General features: G+C 47.6%; 1 protein-coding gene across 1 annotated transcript in view; it reads left to right on the forward strand.

The window, feature by feature from the left end:
- LOC124009458 (receptor-type tyrosine-protein phosphatase mu-like) overlaps nucleotides 1-20,179 on the forward strand; it is an 80,081-nt gene that overhangs the window by 6,446 nt on the left and 53,456 nt on the right. The window contains exon 3 of the mRNA XM_046321269.1: nucleotides 5,484-5,619. The gene's annotated coding sequence lies outside the window, so the exon portion shown is untranslated. The remainder of the gene's footprint in view (nucleotides 1-5,483; nucleotides 5,620-20,179) is intronic.

Raw genomic sequence — 20,179 nt, forward strand, 5'->3', positions numbered from 1 at the left:
CTAATCAGCCGCAATCCCAAATACTACAAACCCCAATACGAAAATACAATATATAAACCCATGTCACACCCTGGCCTGACCAAATATATAACGAAAACACAAAATACAATGACCAAGGCGTGACAACATCCTCATTTAATGTGTTAAAGTGAATCCCTCTTTAATGAATATGTCTCATTCTTTATTCCATGAGCTTTTAGTGAGCTGTCCTGCAGCATTGTCTCATTCTATATTCCATGAGCTTTTAGTGAGCTTGTAGCATTGTCAGAAGGAAGCACATCAGCTATAATAATGTATTGTGCTCCTCGTGATATACGGTAGATCTAGCCGCATGTATCTGACACCAATAGCCCTGTCTCTGTTCTCTGTTCTCTGTTCTCTGTTCTCTGTTCTCTGTGTGGACTGACAATCCTCCCGAGTGGCACAGCGGTCTAAGGCACTACATCTCAGCGCTAGAGGCGTCACTACAGACACCCTGGTTCGAATCCAGGCTGTATCGCATCCGGCCGTGATTGGGAGTCCCGTAGGGTGGCGCACAATTGGCCCCAGCGTCGTCCGGGTTTGGCCCCGGGGGGTAGGCCGTCATTGTAAATAAGAATTTGTTTCTTAACTGGATTTGGCTTGTGGATAACATTTACAAACGTGGACCTAGTTGGACACTGTAGACATTTGTAGTTTCCCAACTCAACCAGGTATTCTCTCCGTATATATTTATCTCGTTCGCTCTTTCTCCTCTCTCCCTGTCAGACTAAATCAAATTGTATTTGTCACATACACATGGTTAGCAGATGTTAATGCGAGTGTAGCGAAATGCTTGTGCTTCTAGTTCCGACAATGCAGTGATAACCAACAAGTAATCTAACTCGTCTGTAGTTGTCAATCAGAGCAAGTTGATAGTGAATCCTTAACACCGGTGATGTTTTCCATTCTGAGTTAAACATCTATATTTGAATCTAATCAACGTATTTAGATAGATGGAGAGAACATGTCAACCACACACACTTTAGACCAGAGTCCTATGGAACCCTGATATGTAGATTTATTTTATTTTTACATTTTACCTATATTTAACTAGGCAAGTCAGCTAAGAACAAATTCTTATTTTTCAATGACGGCCTAGGAACAGTGGGTTAACTGCCTGTTCAGGGGCAGAACGACAGATTTGTACCTTGTCAGCTCGGGGGATTTGAACTTGCAACCTTCCGGTTACTAGTCCAACGCTCTAACCACTAGGCTACCCTGCCGCCCCTACACTCTAACCACTAGGCTACCCTGCCACCTCTACACTCTAACCACTAGGCTACCCTGCCACCTCTACACTCTAACCACTAGGCTACCCTGCCACCTCTACACTCTAACCACTAGCCTACCTGCCACCTCTACACTCTAACCACTAGGCTACCCTGCCGCCTCTACACTCTAACCACTAGGCTACCCTGCCTCCTCTACACTCTAACCACTAGGCTACCCTGCCTCCTCTACACTCTAACCACTAGGCTACCCTGCCGCCTCTACACTCTAACCACTAGGCTACCTGCCTTCTCTACACTCTAACCACTAGGCTACTTGCCACCTCTACACTCTAACCACTAGGCTACCCTGCCACCTCTACACTCTAACCACTAGGCTACCCTGCCACCTCTACACTCTAACCACTAGACTACCCTGCCACCTCTACACTCTAACCACTAGACTACCCTGCCACCTCTACACTCTAACCACTAGACTACCCTGCCACCTCTACACTCTAACCACTAGGCTACCCTGCCGCCTCTACACTCTAACCACTAGGCTACCCTGCCGCCTCTACACTCTAACCACTAGGCTACCCTGCCGCCTCTACACTCTAACCACTAGGCTACCCTACCACCTCTACACTCTAAACACTAGGCTACCCTGCCACCTCTACACTCTAACCACTAGGCTACCCTGCCACCTCTACACTCTAACCACTAGGCTACCCTGCCACCTCTACACTCTAACCACTAGGCTACCCTGCCACCTCTACACTCTAACCACTAGGCTACCCTGCCACCTCTACACTCTAACCACTAGGCTACCCTGCCACCTCCACACTCTAACCACTAGGCTACCCTGCCACCTCTACACTCTAACCACTAGGCTACCCTGCCGCCTCTACACTCTAACCACTAGGCTACCCTGCCACCTCTACACTCTAACCACTAGGCTACCTGCCACCTCTACACTCTAACCACTAGGCTACCTGCCACCTCTACACTCTAACCACTAGTCTGCCACCTCTACACTCTAACCACCTACCCTGCCGCCTCTACACTCTAACCACTAGGCTACCTGCCACCTCTAACCACTAGGCTACCCTGCCACCTCTACACTCTAACCACTAGGCTACCTGCCACCTCTACACTCTAACCACTAGGCTACCCTGCCACCTCTACACTCTAACCACTAGGCTACCCTACCACCTCTACACTCTAACCACTAGACTACGCTGCCGCCTCTACACTCTAACCACTAGGCTACCCTGCCCCCTCTACACTCTAACCACTAGGCTACTCTGCCCCCTCTACACTCTAACCACTAGGCTACCTGCCACCTCTACACTCTAACCACTAGGCTACCCTGCCACCTCTACACTCTAACCACTAGGCTACCCTGCCACCTCTACACTCTAACCACTAGGCTACCCTGCCACCTCTACACTCTAACCACTAGACTACCTACCGCCTCTACACTCTAACCACTAGGCTACCTGCCACCTCTACACTCTAACCACTAGACTACCTACCGCCTCTACACTCTAACCACTAGGCTACCCTGCCACCTCTACACTCTAACCACTAGACTACCTACCGCCTCTACACTCTAACCACTAGGCTACCTGCCACCTCTACACTCTAACCACTAGACTACCTACCGCCTCTACACTCTAACCACTAGGCTACCCTACCGCCTCTACACTCTAACCACTAGGCTACCCTGCCTCCTCTACACTCTAACCACTAGGCTACCCTGCCACCCCTACACTCTAACCACTAGACTACCTACCGCCTCTACACTCTAACCACTAGGCTACCCTGCCACCTCTACACTCTAACCACTAGGCTACCCTGCCTCCTCTACACTCTAACCACTAGGCTACCTGCCGCCTCTACACTCTAACCACTAGGCTACCCTGCCACCTCTACACTCTAACCACTAGGCTACCCTGCCACCTCTACACTCTAACCACTAGGCCTCCCTGCCACCTCTACACTCTAACCACTAGGGTACCTGCCACCTCTACACTCTAACCACTAGGCTACCCTGCCACCTCTACACTCTAACCACTAGGCTACCCTGCCACCTCTACACTCTAACCACTAGGCTACCCTGCCACCTCTACACTCTAACCACTAGGCTACCCTGCCGCCCCATATAGGAACCTTTCTCATCTAGACCCATAGACTGAGACTAGAGGTGGAGGTGAGCAGGAGAGTATACCATCACCCTAAACAGGCCCATATAGTGATATTTAGTGACTGGAGAATACTGTAAAGTTACCCTAAACAGGCCCACTTACTAAGAGTATGGCGTCTGGTTTATTAAAGCTGTGGGTAGAAAAGACATCAACATTTTTTATGGAATGGTATTTGAGATAGAAGGTTCACTAGCAGTTTCCAGGCCTATTTGAGAGACCTTGCAACCAAATGCAACCGCTATGGATGGAATGAAACAGGATGTTTTTCGTAGGCCTTAGAGATTTGATTTAGTTGTCAGCTACTGTATTATCTGAAAGTATTCACATCCTTTGCTAAAATTGATTCAATTGCCCCCCCCCCGTCAATCTACACACAATACTCCATAATAGCGAAGCAAAAACATTTATTTTTTAATCGTTTTTGCTCTGAAGGCAGGTTTTCATCAAGGATTTCTCTGTACTTTGCTCTGTTCATCTTTGCTTCGATCCTTCCTGGTCTCCCGATGCTGCCACCACCATGCTTCACCGTAGGGATGGTGCCACCACCATCTTTGCTCCGATCCTTCCTGGTCTCCCTGATGCTGCCACCACCATGCTTCACCGTAGGGATGGTTGCCACCACCATGCTTCACCGTAGGGATGCTGCCACCACCATGCTTCACCGTAGGGATGGTGCCATCACCATCTTTGCTTCGATCCTTCCTGGTCTCCCTGATGCTGCCACCACCATCTTTGCTTCGATCCTTCCTGGTCTCCCTGATGCTGCCACCACCATGCTTCACCGTAGGGATGGTGCCACCACCATGCTTCACCAACAGATGTGACTCTTGGCATTCAGCCCAAAGAGTTTCATCTTGGTTTTTCATCAGACCAGTTTCATTAGGTGCCTTTTGGCAAACTCCAAGCGGGCTGTCATGTGCCTTTTCCTGAGGAGTGGCTTCCGTCTGGCCACTCTACCATAAAGGCCTGATTAGTGGAGTGCTGCAGAGATGGTTGTCCTTCTGGAAGGTTCTCTCATCTCCACAGAGTAACTCTGGGGCTCTGTCAGAGTGACCATCGGGTTCTTGGTCACCTTTTTTATTTTTTATTTATTTAATCCATTTTTAGATTAAGGCTCTAACGTAACACAAAAATCTCAAAGGGGTCTGAATACATTCTGAAAGGCACCGTATGTACAATATGAAAAGGTTAGGGATGTGTCTTCCTTAAACGCACTACGACCAGCTAAACAGAACATGGACAAGACCTATTAGATCAATGTCGGTGGATCTAGTACCACTATTACACGATCACCACTTCGGACCACTGGGGATTTCACCTAGTTTAGTAAAATAGCATATTAGTAATCAGTAACAGTAGGAGATATCTACTAATGTCTTCGTATGTTGTTGTATAGGAGAGGCCACCCATAAGCCTGTTGTTGTATAGGAGAGGCCACCCATAAGCCTGTTGTTGTATAGGAGAGGTCACCCATAAGCCTGTTGTTGTATAGGAGAGGCCACCCATAAGCCTGTTGTTGTATAGGAGAGGCCACCCATAAGCCTGTTGTTGTATAGGAGAGGTCACCCATAAGCCTGTTGTTGTATAGGAGAGGCCACCCATAAGCCTGTTGTTGTATAGGAGAGGTCACCCATAAGCCTGTTGTTGTATAGGAGAGGCCACCCATAAGCCTGTTGTTGTATAGGAGAGGCCACCCATAAGCCTGTTGTTGTATAGGAGAGGCCACCCATAAGCCTGTTGTTGTATAGGAGAGGCCACCCATAAGCCTGTTGTTGTATAGGACAGGCCACCCATAAGCCTGTTGTTGTATAGGAGAGGCCACCCATAAGCCTGTTGTGTAGTTGTTAATGTTGTCTTGTTGTTGTTGTACAGGACAGGCCACCCATAAGCCTGTTGTGTAGTTGTTAATGTTGTCTTGTTGTTGTATAGGACAGGCCACCCATAAGCTTGTTGTGTAGTTGTTAATGTTGTCTTGTTGTTGTATAGGACAGGCCACCCATAAGCCTGTTTGTGTAGTTGTTAATGTTGTCTTGTTGTTGTATAGGACAGGCCACCCATAAGCCTGTCGCTGTGGAGCCAGAGAAACAGACTGACAACACAGTGAAGATAACCGGCGTAATCGCTGGCGTCCTCCTCTTCGTCATCATCTTCCTCGGAGTCATCCTCCTCCTGAAGAAAAGGTGAGCCATTTAGTAGAAGTTATATATTTTGTGTAAAGATATATGTTGCTATATGTTTCTATATGTTATGTGTCCTATATATTTAATATATCGCCAGTCTGTGTTGATGTTATTTTCACGTCTTCAGACGCTGTTACACAGTGAGACAAACTGAAGAAGCCAAACATTTACAACATGGGGTACATTTGGACAGCCTGATCGTTTACAACTGTAATCTGGAAGAATTGTTTTATTTTTTATGAGTCTCTTCCCCTTGTTTTCTAAAGCACAGCAGTGTTGTCAGCGTTGTCAGCGCAAAACGTAAATAATGAATTTGATGATGTTGTTGATACGCTACATTACGTCTGTTTACAGCTATGAGAAACAGTTTGCTGTGAAAGATGAATGTCTCCACGGCCCAATCATACAAGACGCACCACCCCGTTCAATGACACTGGTTTGGAGACGGGAGGGAAAGGGAAAATATTTTGGAGGAATATAGAAGGGAAGATTAGAGAATAGGAGATTATAAGGAAATAATGATGAAAGGCTGAAAGAGAGAAGGGGAAGGAAGAGAGGGAGAGAGAGAGAGAGAATAGAGAGGGGAGGAGAAGAGAGAGGAGAGAGAGAGAATAGAGAGGGGAGGAGAAGAGAGAGGAGAGAGAGAGAGGGAATAGAGAGGGGAGGAGAAGAGAGAGGAGAGAGAGAGGGAATAGAGAGGGGAGGAGAAGAGAGAGGAGAGAGAGAGGGAATAGAGAGGGGAGGAGAAGAGAGAGGAGTGAGAGGGAATAGAGAGGGGAGGAGAAGAGAGAGGAGAGAGAGAGGGAATAGAGAGGGGAGGAGAAGAGAGAGGAGAGAGAGTGAATAGAGAGGGGAGGAGAAGAGAGAGGAGAGAGAGAGGGAATAGAGAGGGGAGGAGAAGAGAGAGGAGAGAGAGAGGGAATAGAGAGGGGAGGAGAAGAGAGAGGGAGAGGGAATAGAGAGGGGAGGAGAAGAGAGAGGAGAGAGGGAATAGAGAGGGAGGAGAAGAGAGAGAGAGAGAGGGAATAGAGAGGGGAGGAGAAGAGAGAGGAGAGAGAGAGGGAATAGAGAGGGGAGGAGAAGAGAGAGAGAGAGAGAGAGAGAGGGAATAGAGAGGGGAGGAGAAGAGAGAGGAGAGAGAGAGGGAATAGAGAGGGGAGGAGAAGAGAGAGGAGAGAGAGAGAGAGGGAATAGAGAGGGGAGGAGAAGAGAGAGGAGAGAGAGAGGGAATAGAGAGGGGATGAGAAGAGAGAGGAGAGAGAGAGGGAATAGAGAATAGAAGAGAGAGGGGAGGAGAATAGAGAGGGGAGGAGAAGAGAGAGAGAGGAATAGAGAGGGAGGAGAAGAGAGGAGAGAGAGAGAGAGGGAATAGAGAGGGGAGGAGAAGAGAGAGGAGAGAGAGAGGGAATAGAGAGGGGATGAGAAGAGAGAGAGAGAGAGAGGGAATAGAGAGGGGAGTAGAAGAGAGAGGAGAGAGAGAGGGAATAGAGAGGGGAGGAGAAGAGAGAGGAGAGAGAGAGGGAATAGAGAGGGGAGTAGAAGAGAAAGAGAGAACAGAGAGGAGAGAGAGAGGGAATAGAGAGGGGAGGAGAAGGGAGAGGAAGAGAGAGAGAGAGAGAGAGAGAGAGAGAGAGAGAGAGAGAGGGAATATAGAGGGGGGAGAAGAGAGAGGAGAGAGAGAGGGAATAGAGAGGGGAGGAGAAGAGAGAGGAGGGAGAGAGGGAATAGAGAGGGGAGTAGAAGAGAAAGAGAGAACAGAGAGGAGAGAGAGAGGGAATAGAGAGGGGAGGAGAAGAGAGAGAGAGAGAGAGAGAGGGAATAGAGAGGGGAGGAGGAGAGAGAGAGGGAATAGAGAGGGGAGAGAAGAGAGAGGAGAGAGAGAGGGAATAGAGAGGGGATGTAGAAGAGAAAGAGAGAGAGAGGGAATAGAGAGGGGAGGAGAAGAGAGAGGAGAGAGAGAGGGAATAGAGAGGGGAGGAGAAGAGAGAGGAGAGAGAGAGGGAATAGAGAGGGGAGTAGAAGAGAAAGAGAGAACAGAGAGGAGAGAGAGAGGGAATAGAGAGGGGAGGAGAAGAGAGAGGAGAGAGAGAGGGGAGTAGAAGAGAAAGAGAGAACAGAGGAGAGAGAGAGTCAATAGAGAGCCTTCCTATAACCATGTATTGTAGCTTCAGGCTAAGTTTACATTATCCCCAGTCCCTGTTCTCCATGACACCCAGTAGCTTCAGGCTAAGTTTACATTATCCCCAGTCCCTGTTCTCCATGACACCCAGTAGCTTCAGGCTAAGTTTACATTATCCCCAGTCCCTGTTCTCCATGACACCCAGTAACTTCAGGCTAAGTTTACATTATCCCCTGTCCCTGTTCTCCATGACACCCAGTAGCTTCAGGCTAAGTTTACATTATCCCCACCCCCTGTTCTCCATGACACCCAGTAGCTTCAGGCTAAGTTTACATTATCCCCACCCCCTGTTCTCCATGACACCCAGTAGCTTCAGGCTAAGTTTACATTATCCCCACCCCCTGTTCTCCATGTCATCCAGTAGCTTCAGGCTAAGTTTACATTATCCCCACCCCCTGTTCTCCATGTCATCCAGTAGCTTCAGGCTAAGTTTACATTATCTCCATGTCATCCAGTAGCTTCAGGCTAAGTTTACATTATCCCCACCCCTGTTCTCCATGACACCCAGTAGCTTCAGGCTGTTTACATTATCCCAAGTCCCTGTTCTCCATGACACCCAGTAGCTTCATGCTAAGTTTACATTATCCCCAGTCCCTGTTCTCCATGACACCCAGTAGGTTCAGGCTAAGTTTACATTATCCCCAGTCCCTGTTCTTCATGACACCCAGAAGCTTCAGGCTAAGTTTACAAATCCCCTGTCCCTGTTCTCAATGACACCCAGTAGCTTCAGGCTAAGATTACATTATCCCCAGCCCCTGTTCTCCATGACACCCAGTAGCTTCAGGCTAAGTTTACATTATCCCCAGTCCCTGTTCTCCATGACACCCAGTAGCTTCAGGCTAAGTTTACATTATCCCCAGTCCCTGTTCTCCATGACACCCAGTAACTTCAGGCTAAGTTTACATTATCCCCTGTCCCTGTTCTCCATGAGACCCAGTAGCTTCAGGCTAAGTTTACATTATCCCCACCCCCTGTTCTCCATGACACCCAGTAGCTTCAGGCTAAGTTTACATATATCCCACCCAGTAGCCCTGTTCTCACCCCCTGTTCTCCATGTCATCCAGTAGCTTCAGGCTAAGTTTACATTATCCCCACCCCTGTTCTCCATGTCATCCAGTAGCTTCAGGCTAAGTTTACATTATCCCCACCCCCTTTATCCATGTCATCCATAGCCAGGCTAAGTTTACATTATCCCCACCCCCTGTTCTCCATGACACCCAGTAGCTTCAGGCTCAGTTTACATTATCCCAAGTCCCTGTTCTCCATGACACCCAGTAGCTTCATGCTAAGTTTACATTATCCCCAGTCCCTGTTCTCCATGACACCCAGTAGGTTCAGGCTAAGTTTACATTATCCCCAGTCCCTGTTCTTCATGACACCCAGAAGCTTCCTAAGTTTCTCCCCATGTTCTTCATGACACCCAGAAGCTTCAGGCTAAGTTTACATTATCCCCAGTCCCTGTTCTCCATGTCACCCAGTAGCTTCAGGCTAAGTTTACAAATCCCCTGTCCCTGTTCTCCATGACACCCAGTAGCTTCAGGCTAAGATTACATTATCCCCAGCCCCTGTTCTCCATGACACCCAGTAGCTTCAGGCTAAGTTTACATTATTGTTCTCCATGACAGCCAGTATCAGGCTAAGTTTATTTTATCCCCAGCCCCTGTTCTCCATGACACCCAGTAGCTTCAGGCTAAGTTTACATTATCCCCACCCCCTGTTCTCCATGTCATCCAGTAGCTTCAGGCTAAGTTTACATTATCCCCAGTCCCTGTTCTTCATGACACCCAGAAGCTTCAGGCTAAGTTTACATTATCCCCAGTCCCTGTTCTTCATGACACCCAGAAGCTTCAGGCTAAGTTTACATTATCCCCAGTCCCTGTTCTTCATGACACCCAGAAGCTTCAGGCTAAGTTTACATTATCCCCAGTCCCTGTTCTCCATGTCACCCAGTAGCTTCAGGCTAAGTTTACAAATCCCCTGTCCCTGTTCTCAATGACACCCAGTAGCTTCAGGCTAAGATTACATTATCCCCAGCCCCTGTTCTCCATGACACCCAGTAGTTTACATTATCCCCAGCCCCTGTTCTCCATGACAGCCAGTAGCTTCAGGCTAAGTTTATTTTATCCCCAGCCCCTGTTCTCCATGACACCCAGTAGCTTCAGGCTAAGTTTACATTATCCCCACCCCCTGTTCTCCATGTCATCCAGTAGCTTCAGGCTAAGTTTACATTATTCCAAGTCCCTGTTCTCCATGACACCCAGTAGCTTCAGGCTAAGTTTACATTATCCCCAGCCCCTGTTCTCCATGTCAACCAGGCCTGAAATAACACACTGTCACTTTATTTATGTGTACTGTAGATACGTTGGGTGTGCTCTTATCTGTGTCCCAAAATAGCATCCTACTCCCTATATAGTGACAAGAGCCCTATAGGGATAAAGTAGTGCAGTAGTACGTATGGAATAGGGGGCCATTTGATAGCTGCATTCAATATCTGGACCAAAGGGTACAGAAAGGGGAGGGGGGAAACAGGCCTGTTTTTCAATAAATCTTTTATTATCTGGTCTTTCCCACTGTAACTTTTAGTTTGAAGAGTTAGTTAAGGTAATGGAGATGGGTGGGTAGATGGAGTGGTAGATGCTAGTTCCTTGGTATTGGAGGTGGGAGGGTAGATGGATGGGTAGATGCTAGTTCCTTGGTATTGGAGGTGGGGGGTAGATGGAGTGGTAGATGGAGGGGTAGATGCTAGTTCCTTGGTATTGGAGGTGGGAGGGTAGATGGAGGGGTAGATGCTAGTTCCTTGGTATTGGAGGTGGGAGGGTAGATGGATGGGTAGATGCTAGATTCCCTTGGTATTGGAGGTGGGAGTGGTAGATGGAGTAGTAGATGCTAGTCCCTTGGTATTGGAGGTGGGGGGTAGATGGAGTGGTAGATGGCGTAGTAGATGCTAGTCCCTTGGTATTGGAGGTGGGGGGTAGATGGAGTGGTAGATGGTGTAGTAGATGCTAGTCCCTTGGTATTGGAGGTGGGGGGTAGATGGAGTGGTAGATGGCGTAGTAGATGCTAGTCCCTTGGTATTGGAGGTGGAGGGTAGATGGAGTGGTAGATGGCGTAGTAGATGCTAGTCCCTTGGTATTGGAGGTGGGGGGTAGATGGATGGGTAGATGCTAGATTGGAGGTGGGAGGGTAGATGGAGGGATAGATGCTACCTTGGTATTGAGGATGGTAGATGGAGTAGTAGATGCTAGTCCCTTGGTATTGGAGGTGGGGGTAGATGGAGTGGTAGATGGCGTAGTAGATGCTAGTCCCTTGGTATTGGAGGTGGGGGGTAGATGGATGGTAGATGGTGTAGGTAGATGGATTGGAGGTGGGGGGTAGATGGAGTAGTAGATGCTAGTCCCTTGGTATTGGAGGTGGGGGGTAGATGGAGTGGTAGATGGAGTGGTAGATGGAGGGGTAGATGGAGTAGTAGATGCTAGTTCCTTGGTATTGGAGGTGGGGGGTAGATGGAGTGGTAGATGGAGTGGTAGATGGTAGATGGAGGGGTAGATGCTAGTTCCTTGGTATTGGAAGTGGGGGTAGATGGAGTGGTAGATGGAGGGGTAGATGCTAGTTCCCTGGTAGATGGTATTGTAGATGGAGTGGTAGATGGAGGGGTAGATGGAGTGGTAGATGTAGTGGTAGAGATGGTAGATGTAGTGGTAGATGGAGTGGTAGATGTAGTGGTAGATGTAGTGGTAGATGGGGGGTAGATGCTAGTTCATTGGTATTGGGTGGGAGGGTAGATGGAGGGGTAGATGGGGGGTAGATGGGGGTAGATGGAGTGGTAGATGGAGTGGTAGATGGAGGGGTAGATGGAGGGGTAGATGGAGTGGTAGATGGAGGGGTAGATGGGGGGGTAGATGGAGTGGTAGATGGAGGGGTAGATGGAGTAGTAGATGGAGTGGTAGATGGAGTGGTAGATGGAGGGGTGTAGATGGAGGGGTAGATGGGGGGTAGATGGAGGGGTAGATGGAGTAGTAGATGCTAGTCCCTTGGTATTGGAGGTGGGGGGTAGATGGAGGGTAGAGATGGATGGAGGGGTAGATGGAGTAGTAGATGCTAGTCCCTTGGTATTGGAGGTGGGGGGTGGGGGTAGATGGAGTGGTAGATGGAGTGGTAGATGGTAGATGGTAGATGCTAGTTCCTTGGTATTGGAGGTGGGGGTAGATGGATGGTAGATGGAGGGGTAGATGCTAGTTCCTTGGTATTGGAGGTGGGGGGTAGATGGAGTGGTAGATGGAGTAGTAGATGCTAGGTATTGGAGGTGGGGGGTAGATGGAGGGGTAGATGCTAGTTCCTTGGTATTGGAAGTGGGGGGTAGATGGAGTGGTAGATGGAGGGGTAGATGCTAGTTCCTTGGTATTGGAGGTGGGGGGTAGATGGAGGGGTAGATGCTAGTTCCTTGGTATTGGAGGTGGGGGGTAGATGGATGGTAGAGTAGTAGATGCTAGTTCCTTGGTATTGGAGGTGGGGGGTAGATGGAGTGGTAGATGGATGGTAGATGGAGTAGTAAATGTCCCTAAATGTAGTCCTTGGTATTGGAGGTGGGGGTAGATGGAGTGGTAGAGAGTAGATGCTAGTCCCTTGGTATTGGAGGTGGAGGGTAGATGGAGTGGTAGATGGCGTAGTAGATGCTAGTCCCTTGGTATTGGAGGTGGGGGGTAGATGGAGGGGTAGATGGAGTAGTAGATGCTAGTCCCTTGGTATTGGAGGTGGGGGGATGGGGGTAGATGGATGGTAGATGGAGGGGTAGATGGAGTAGTAGATGCTAGTCCCTTGGTATTGGAGGTGGGGGGTAGATGGAGTGGTAGATGGGGGTAGATGGAGTGGTAGATGGAGGGGTAGATGGAGTAGTAGATGCTAGTTCCTTGGTATTGGAGGTGGGGGGTAGATGGAGGGGTAGATGCTAGTTCCTTGGTAGATGGGGGTAGATGGAGGGTAGATGGAGTAGTAGATGCTACTCCTTGGTATTGGAGGTGGGGGTAGATGGAGGGGTAGATGCTAGTTCCTTGGTATTGGAAGGGGGGTAGATGGAGTGGTAGATGGAGGGGTAGATGCTAGTTCCTTGGTATTGGAGGTGGGGGGTAGATGGAGGGGTAGATGCTAGTTCCTTGGTTTTGGAGGTGGGAGGGTAGATGGAGATGTAGTGGTAGATGGTAGTGGTAGATGGAGGGGTAGATGGAGTGGTAGATGGAGGGTAGATGGGGGGTAGATGGGGGGTAGATGGAGTGGTAGATGGAGTGGTAGATGGAGTGGTAGATGGAGGGGTAGATGGAGGGTAGATGGAGTGGTAGATGGAGGGGTAGATAGTAGATGGAGTGGTAGATGTAGGGTAGTAGATGGTAGGTAGTGGTAGATGGAGTGGTAGATAGGAGTGGTAGATGGAGTGGTAGATGGGGGTAGATTCTAGTTCATTGGTATTGGATGTGGGAGGGTAGATGGAGGGGTAGATGGGGGGTAGATGGGGGGTAGATGGAGTGGTAGATGGAGTGGTAGATGGAGGGGTAGATGGAGGGGTAGATGGAGTGGTAGATGGAGGGGTAGATGGGGGTAGATGGAGTGGTAGATGGAGGGTAGTAGTAGTAGATGGAGTGGTAGATGGAGTGGTAGATGGAGATGGGGGGTAGATGGAGGGGGATGGAGTAGTAGATGCTAGTCCCTTGGTATTGGAGGTGGGGGGTAGATGGAGTGGGTGGTAGATGGAGGGGTAGATGGAGTGGTAGATGGAGTAGTAGATGCTAGTCCCTTGGTATTGGTATTGGGAGGTGGAGGGTAGATGGAGTGGTAGATGGAGGGGTAGATGGAGTAGTAGATGCTAGTTCCTTGGTATTGGAGGTGGGGGGTAGATGGAGTGGTAGATGGAGGGGTAGATGCTAGTCCCTTGGTATTGGAGGTGGGGGGTAGATGGAGTGGTAGATGGAGTGGTAGATGGAGTAGTAGATGCTAGTTCCTTGGTATTGGAGGTGGGAGTGGTAGTTTTTACCAGTAATGTACCATTTGATGTTCTGTACAGTGTGATATTCCTTATGGCGTGTGCAAACAAACAGTCATGCTATTTAACTGAATTATTTTCGGTGTGACCTAATCAAATGAGACAGGAAGTGGGAAATGATTTAATTGGATCCATTTGATTTCATTTGCATTAATTATATCCGATTTACAGCCGTGTTAAGACGTTCCAAGTTCCCATTTGGAACTGACTCTTGGAGGTCAAATCCGCAGAATCAGGAATTTATCCTAATGTCTATGTCTTCACACGAATATATGTGACATGATGTCTGTCGGGGCAGGTTGTTATGGAAACCTGGCTTGGTGAATACATCGACTAGCTCTTACAACATGACCCAGTACATGAACGATATTCCCGAATATGGATGTATGTTTTTTTATGTAGGAAGAGGCAGCGCAAATATATATGTCTTTTATTAAACATGTCTTAGACAGAACCAGATGTGTGTGTACATCAGCTAACAGGAAGCGTGTGTACATCAGCTAACAGGAAGTGTGTGTACATCAGCTAACAGGAAGTGTGTGTACATCAGCTAACAGGATGTGTGTGTACATCAGCTAGCAGGAAGTGTGTGTACATCAGCTAACAGGAAGTGTGTGTACATCAGCTAACAGGAAGTGTGTGTACATCAGCTAACAGGATGTGTGTGTACATCAGCTAACAGGATGTGTGTGTACATCAGCTAACAGGATGTGTGTGTACATCAGCTAACAGGATGTGTGTGTACATCAGCTAACAGGATGTGTGTGTACATCAGCTAACAGGATGTGTGTGTACATCAGCTAACAGGATGTGTGTGTACATCAGCTAACAGGATGTGTGTGTACATCAGCTAACAGGAAGTGTGTGTACATCAGCTAACAGGAAGTGTGTATACATCAGCTAACAGGATGTGTGTGTACATCAGCTAACAGGAAGTGTGTGTACATCAGCTAACCGGTTGTGATTTCTCAACATGACCTCTATTCCAATTGTATTTAATAACAACAAGCTTTCAAAATGAGAACGAATCTGTAGAAAGAATCGGCACACCTTACACGCCACATAACTCCAAGCTATAACCTCGCTCTGCACGTTCACTAGTCTGCCTTTCATGTATGCCTGCCTGCCTGCCTGCCTGCCTGCCTGCCTGCCTGCCTGCCTGCCTGCCTGCCTGCCTGCCTGTCTGCCTGCCCGCCCGCCTGCCTGCCTGCCTGCCTGCCTGCCTGCCTGCCTGCCTGCCTGCCTGCCTGCCTGCCTGCCTGCCTGCCTGCCTGCCTGCCTGCCTGCCTGCCTGCCTGCCTGCCTGCCTGCCTGCCTGCCTGCCTGCCTGCCTGCCTGCCAGCCACCATATGGTTTTTGTCCATTTTATCTATTTTTTCAAACATTAATGTATTTTTACTTTTTCTTTCCTTCATTCCATATCCCCCCCCCCGTTCCTCCGTCCTCCACTGCTTATAACCTACCACCACCTCACCTAACCACGTACCACCTCACCTACCACGTACCACCTCACCTACCACGTACCACTGGGCAGAAGAACCTACCACTCCTACACTTACTACCTGTAAGTAAACAATGCAACATAACAGTCTTGGTGCTTTTGCTTTTCTGTCGTCCAAACTACACCGTTGAGACTGGAACCATGTCGTTCGTCTCGCCCCGTCAAATACACATTTCAAATATTTCAGCTACATTTTCCTTTTAATATCCCCTGTACAATAGAAACAATGCAATTGTCATCAAAGCACCTTAGTATTAACAGTCTACCTGGCTGTTATAGGCCTCCTTTTAGTTTCAACGTTATGATCAAATTCATGTCACACTATGACATTTGTATATAAATGATTTAACTAATTAAAGAGGAGCAGTAAAAAAATATATAACAATATACACAAGGGGGTGTTGAGGCTATATACAGGGTATTACGGTACAGAGTCAATGTGGAGGCTATATACAGGGTATTACGGTACAGAGTCAATGTGGAGGCTATATACAGGGTATTACGGTACAGAGTCAATGTGGAGGCTATATACAGGGTATTACGGTACAGAGTCAATGTGGAGGCTATATACAGGGTATTACGGTACAGAGTCAATGTGGAGGCTATATACAGGGTATTACGGTACAGAGTCAATGTGGCGGCTATATACAGGGTAGTACGGTACAGAGTCAATGTGGCGGCTATATACAGGGTATTACGGTACAGAGTCAATGTGGAGGCTATATACAGGGTATTACGGTACAGAGTCAATGTGGAGGCTATATACAGGGTATTACGGTACAGAGTCAATGTGGGGGCTATATACAGGGTATTACGGTACAGAGTCAATGTGGAGGCTATATACAGGGTATTACGGTACAGAGTCAATGTGGGGGCTATATACAGGGTATTACGGTACAGAGTCAATGTGGGGGCTATATACAGGGTATTACGGTACAGAGTCAATGTGGAGGCTATATACAGGGTATTACGGTACAGAGTCAATGTGGAGGCTATATACAGGGTATTACGGTACAGAGTCAATGTGGAGGCTATATACAGGGTATTACGGTACAGAGTCAATGTGGAGGCTATATACAGGGTATTACAGTACAGAGTCAATGTGGAGGCTATATACAGGGTATTACAGTACAGAGTCAATGTGGAGGCTATATACAGGGTATTACGGTACAGAGTCAATGTGGAGGCTATATACAGGGTATTACGGTACAGAGTCAATGTGGAGGCTATATACAGGGTATTACGGTACAGAGTCAATGTGGAGGCTATATACAGGGTATTACGGTACAGAGTCAATGTGGAGGCTATATACAGGGTATTACAGTACAGAGTCAATGTGGAGGCTATATACAGGGTATTACGGTACAGAGTCAATGTGGAGGCTATATACAGGGTATTACGGTACAGAGTCAATGTGGAGGCTATATACAGGGTATTACAGTACAGAGTCAATGTGGAGGCTATATACAGGGTATTACGGTACAGAGTCAATGTGGAGGCTATATACAGGGTATTACGGTACAGAGTCAATGTGGAGGCTATATACAGGGTATTACGGTACAGAGTCAATGTGTCGAGGTAATGGAGGTAATATGAACATGTAGGTAGAGTTATTAAAGTCACTATGTATAGATGATAACAACAGAGAGACTATATAGTCTGGTTAGTCGAGGTAATGGAGGTAATATGTACATGTAGGTAGAGTTATTAAAGTCACTATGTATAGATGATAACAACAGAGAGACTATATAGTCTGGTTAGTCGAGGTAATGGAGGTAATATGAACATGTAGGTAGAGTTATTAAAGTCACTATGTATAGATGATAACAACAGAGAGTAGCAGTGGTGTTAAATGGGCCAATGCAAATAGTCTGGGTAGCCATTTGATTAGATGTTCAGGAGTCTTATGGCTTGGGGGTAGAAGCTGTTTAGAAGCCTCTTGGTCCTAGACTTGGAGCTCCACTTACCGCTTGCCTGTCTCCTTTCAGACAGACAGTAGTCAGACATGCTTTCTCCATACATATTTTATATATTATTAGTACTATATATTTGGTACAATTCACAACAAGCATCATTCTCGTTTTGACCTCCAAGCAGTTTGTTGTTTAATGATGAACCTAAACTGCATTGATGATAATTTGGCTTCAGAATATGTTTGTGTGGAGACAATCAATATAGTTTATGAATTTCCATTTGGCTTCAGAATTATTTTCTTTCTTTTTGCTTGGCAAAGTCAGATGTTGAAATGCCTGTCTTGACAGAGGACCTTTCTAATCTACTGCTAGTAGTTCATCCGTATTCTTTCGGTGGGTACATTCCTGGTTAAAAATACCAGCAACTAAAGCAACCAACAATGCTGTCCTATATATTACATAAAGCATTAGGAATGATCTGATATCATACTATTGTCTGGCACTAAACAGCATGTGAAACTCTCCTGTCTTCTCCTCTTCTCCTCTTCTCCTCTTCTCCTCTCCTCTTCTCCTCTCCTCCTCTCCTCTCCTCTTCTCCTCTCCTCCTCTCCTCTCCTCTCCTCTTCTCCTCTCCTCCTCTCCTCCTCTCCTCCTCTCCTCCTCTCCTCTCCTCTTCTCCTCTTCTCCTCTCCTCCTCTCCTCTCCTCTTCTCCTCTCCTCCTCTCCCCTCCTCTTCTCCTCTTCTCCTCTCCTCCTCTCCTCTTCTCCTCTCCTCCTCTCTTCTCTTCTCCTCTCCTCCTCTCCTCTTCTCCTCTTCTCCTCTTCTCCTCTCCTCTTCTCCTCTCCTCCTCTCTTCTCCTCTCCTCTTCTCCTCTTCCGTAGCCCTGCCCAGTTGTATTTTTTCACACTGCTCCTCATCTCTCCACCCCCCCTCCCTCCACCCCCTCCCTCCCTCCCTCCACATCTCCATATCTCTCTCCATCCCTCCCTCCCTCCCTCCACCCCCCTCCCTCCCTCCCTCCCTCCATGCCTCCCTCCCTCCCTCCCTCCACATCTCCATATCTCTCTCCATCCCTCCCTCCCTCCCTCCCATCTCCATATCTCTCTCCATCTCTCCATCCCTCCCTCCCTTCCTCCCTCCCTCCCTCCCTCCATCCCTCCCTCCATCCCTCCCTCCCTTCCTCCATCCCTCCCTCCCTCCCTCCCTCCCTCCCTCCCTCCCTCCCTCCATCCCTCCCTCCATCCCTCCCTCCCTCCCTCCATCCCTCGCTCCATCTCTCCATCCCTCCATCTCTCCATCCCTTCCTCCCTCCCTCCCCTCCATCCCTCCATCCCTCCATCCCTCCCTCCATGTAGCTGTGATGATAAGCTGACAAGCCTCTTAACATCAATATTCAGAATTAGCTGAAGATTCTGCTGTCACATGTACATTTGAATCCCAATCTTCCTGCATTATAAGACAATCGCCTTAAATTTGCTAACAAATTCTACTCCAATCTATCCCTTTGTGATAGCCTAAAAAATATATTTTAGGATCTTTTGAATAATATGGATCTCCAGATAGGACTCATACCACTTCACTAAACTAGGTTCTCAGAATTAGCTCGGTCGTATTCACGTTCTCCCTGCATTTCAAGACAATAGCCTTAGATTGTGTATAGAGGTTCTATTCCACTCTTTTCCCTGTTTGACTACTCAAATCAAATCAAATGTATTTATAAAGCCCTTCGTACATCAGCTGATATCTCAAACCCTTCATAACTCTAGAACCCTTCATAACTCTAGAACCCTTCATAACTCTAGAACCCTTCATAACTCTAGAGCCCTTCTTAACTCTAGAACTCTTCATAATTCTAAATCAAATCAAATCCAATTTATTCATATAGCCCTTCGTACATCAGCTGATATCTCAAAGTGCTGTACAGAAACCCAGCCTAAAACTCCAAACAGCAAGCAATGCAGGTGTAGAAGCACGGTGGCTAGGAAAAACTCCCTAGAAAGGCAGGAACCTAGAGAGGACCCAGGCTCTGAGGGGTGGCCTGTCCTCTTCTGGCTGTGCCGGGTGGAGATTATAACGGAACATGGCCAAGATGTTCAAACATTCGATGTGTGCTGCAACTCTACAGAAGAGGAAAGAGGCTCTATTCCTCAACTAGAGAGGGATCTTAATCTGGCGGTGATCAGACCGTAACTAGCACTTCTGTTATTCACACAGACGTGGTTTATCTATTTATATAACTAATGCTACTCCCACTGTAGCGGACAGCCAATCTTCACTCTAAAGATGAGATCATCAGGATGTACAGGATGTAGAGAATGTAGCATTTCCTGTAGAGAATAACCATATGATCACTGCTTGTGCTGATCACTCTGTTGAAGCTTCAGCTGATTATCTAGCTTCTGTATTAATGGAAACCTTGTTGACTGGAATGGGATGTGTGTGTGTGTGTGTGTGTGTGTGTGTGTGTGTGTGTGTGTGTGTGTGTGTGTGTGTGTGTGTGTGTGTGTGTGTGTGTGTGTGTGTGTGTGTGTGTGTGTGTGTGTGTGTGTGTGTGTGTGCGTGCGTGCGTGCGTGCGTGCGTGCGTGTGTATGGAACATGTGGCACCAGAATATGCTGTTTATGTGTGTTTGCCAGGACCTCATCAATTCTGTGTAATTAAAGGTCCACTCTGTGATCTGGCATTAATGATCAATCTGCAGTCTGTCATTAAGGATTTAGGTTCATAAGGGATTACGTTGAGGTGGAGGGATGCTTGAATTTATTAAGTCACTGAGACGGAAAAATATGATGTATTAGGTCTACTTTTACCCCTGAGACGATAAGGCGATATTATTTAGGGGGGGGGGGAATAGTATATGCATTGATTGAAGCTCAATGTTCAATTAAAATGTCCCTACCACCATATCTAAGCCAATATGACATTTCGTAAATCAA

The sequence above is a fragment of the Oncorhynchus gorbuscha genome, linkage group LG22, assembly GCF_021184085.1.
Source record: "Oncorhynchus gorbuscha isolate QuinsamMale2020 ecotype Even-year linkage group LG22, OgorEven_v1.0, whole genome shotgun sequence".
In the NCBI taxonomy this organism is placed as follows: Eukaryota; Metazoa; Chordata; class Actinopteri; order Salmoniformes; family Salmonidae; genus Oncorhynchus; species Oncorhynchus gorbuscha.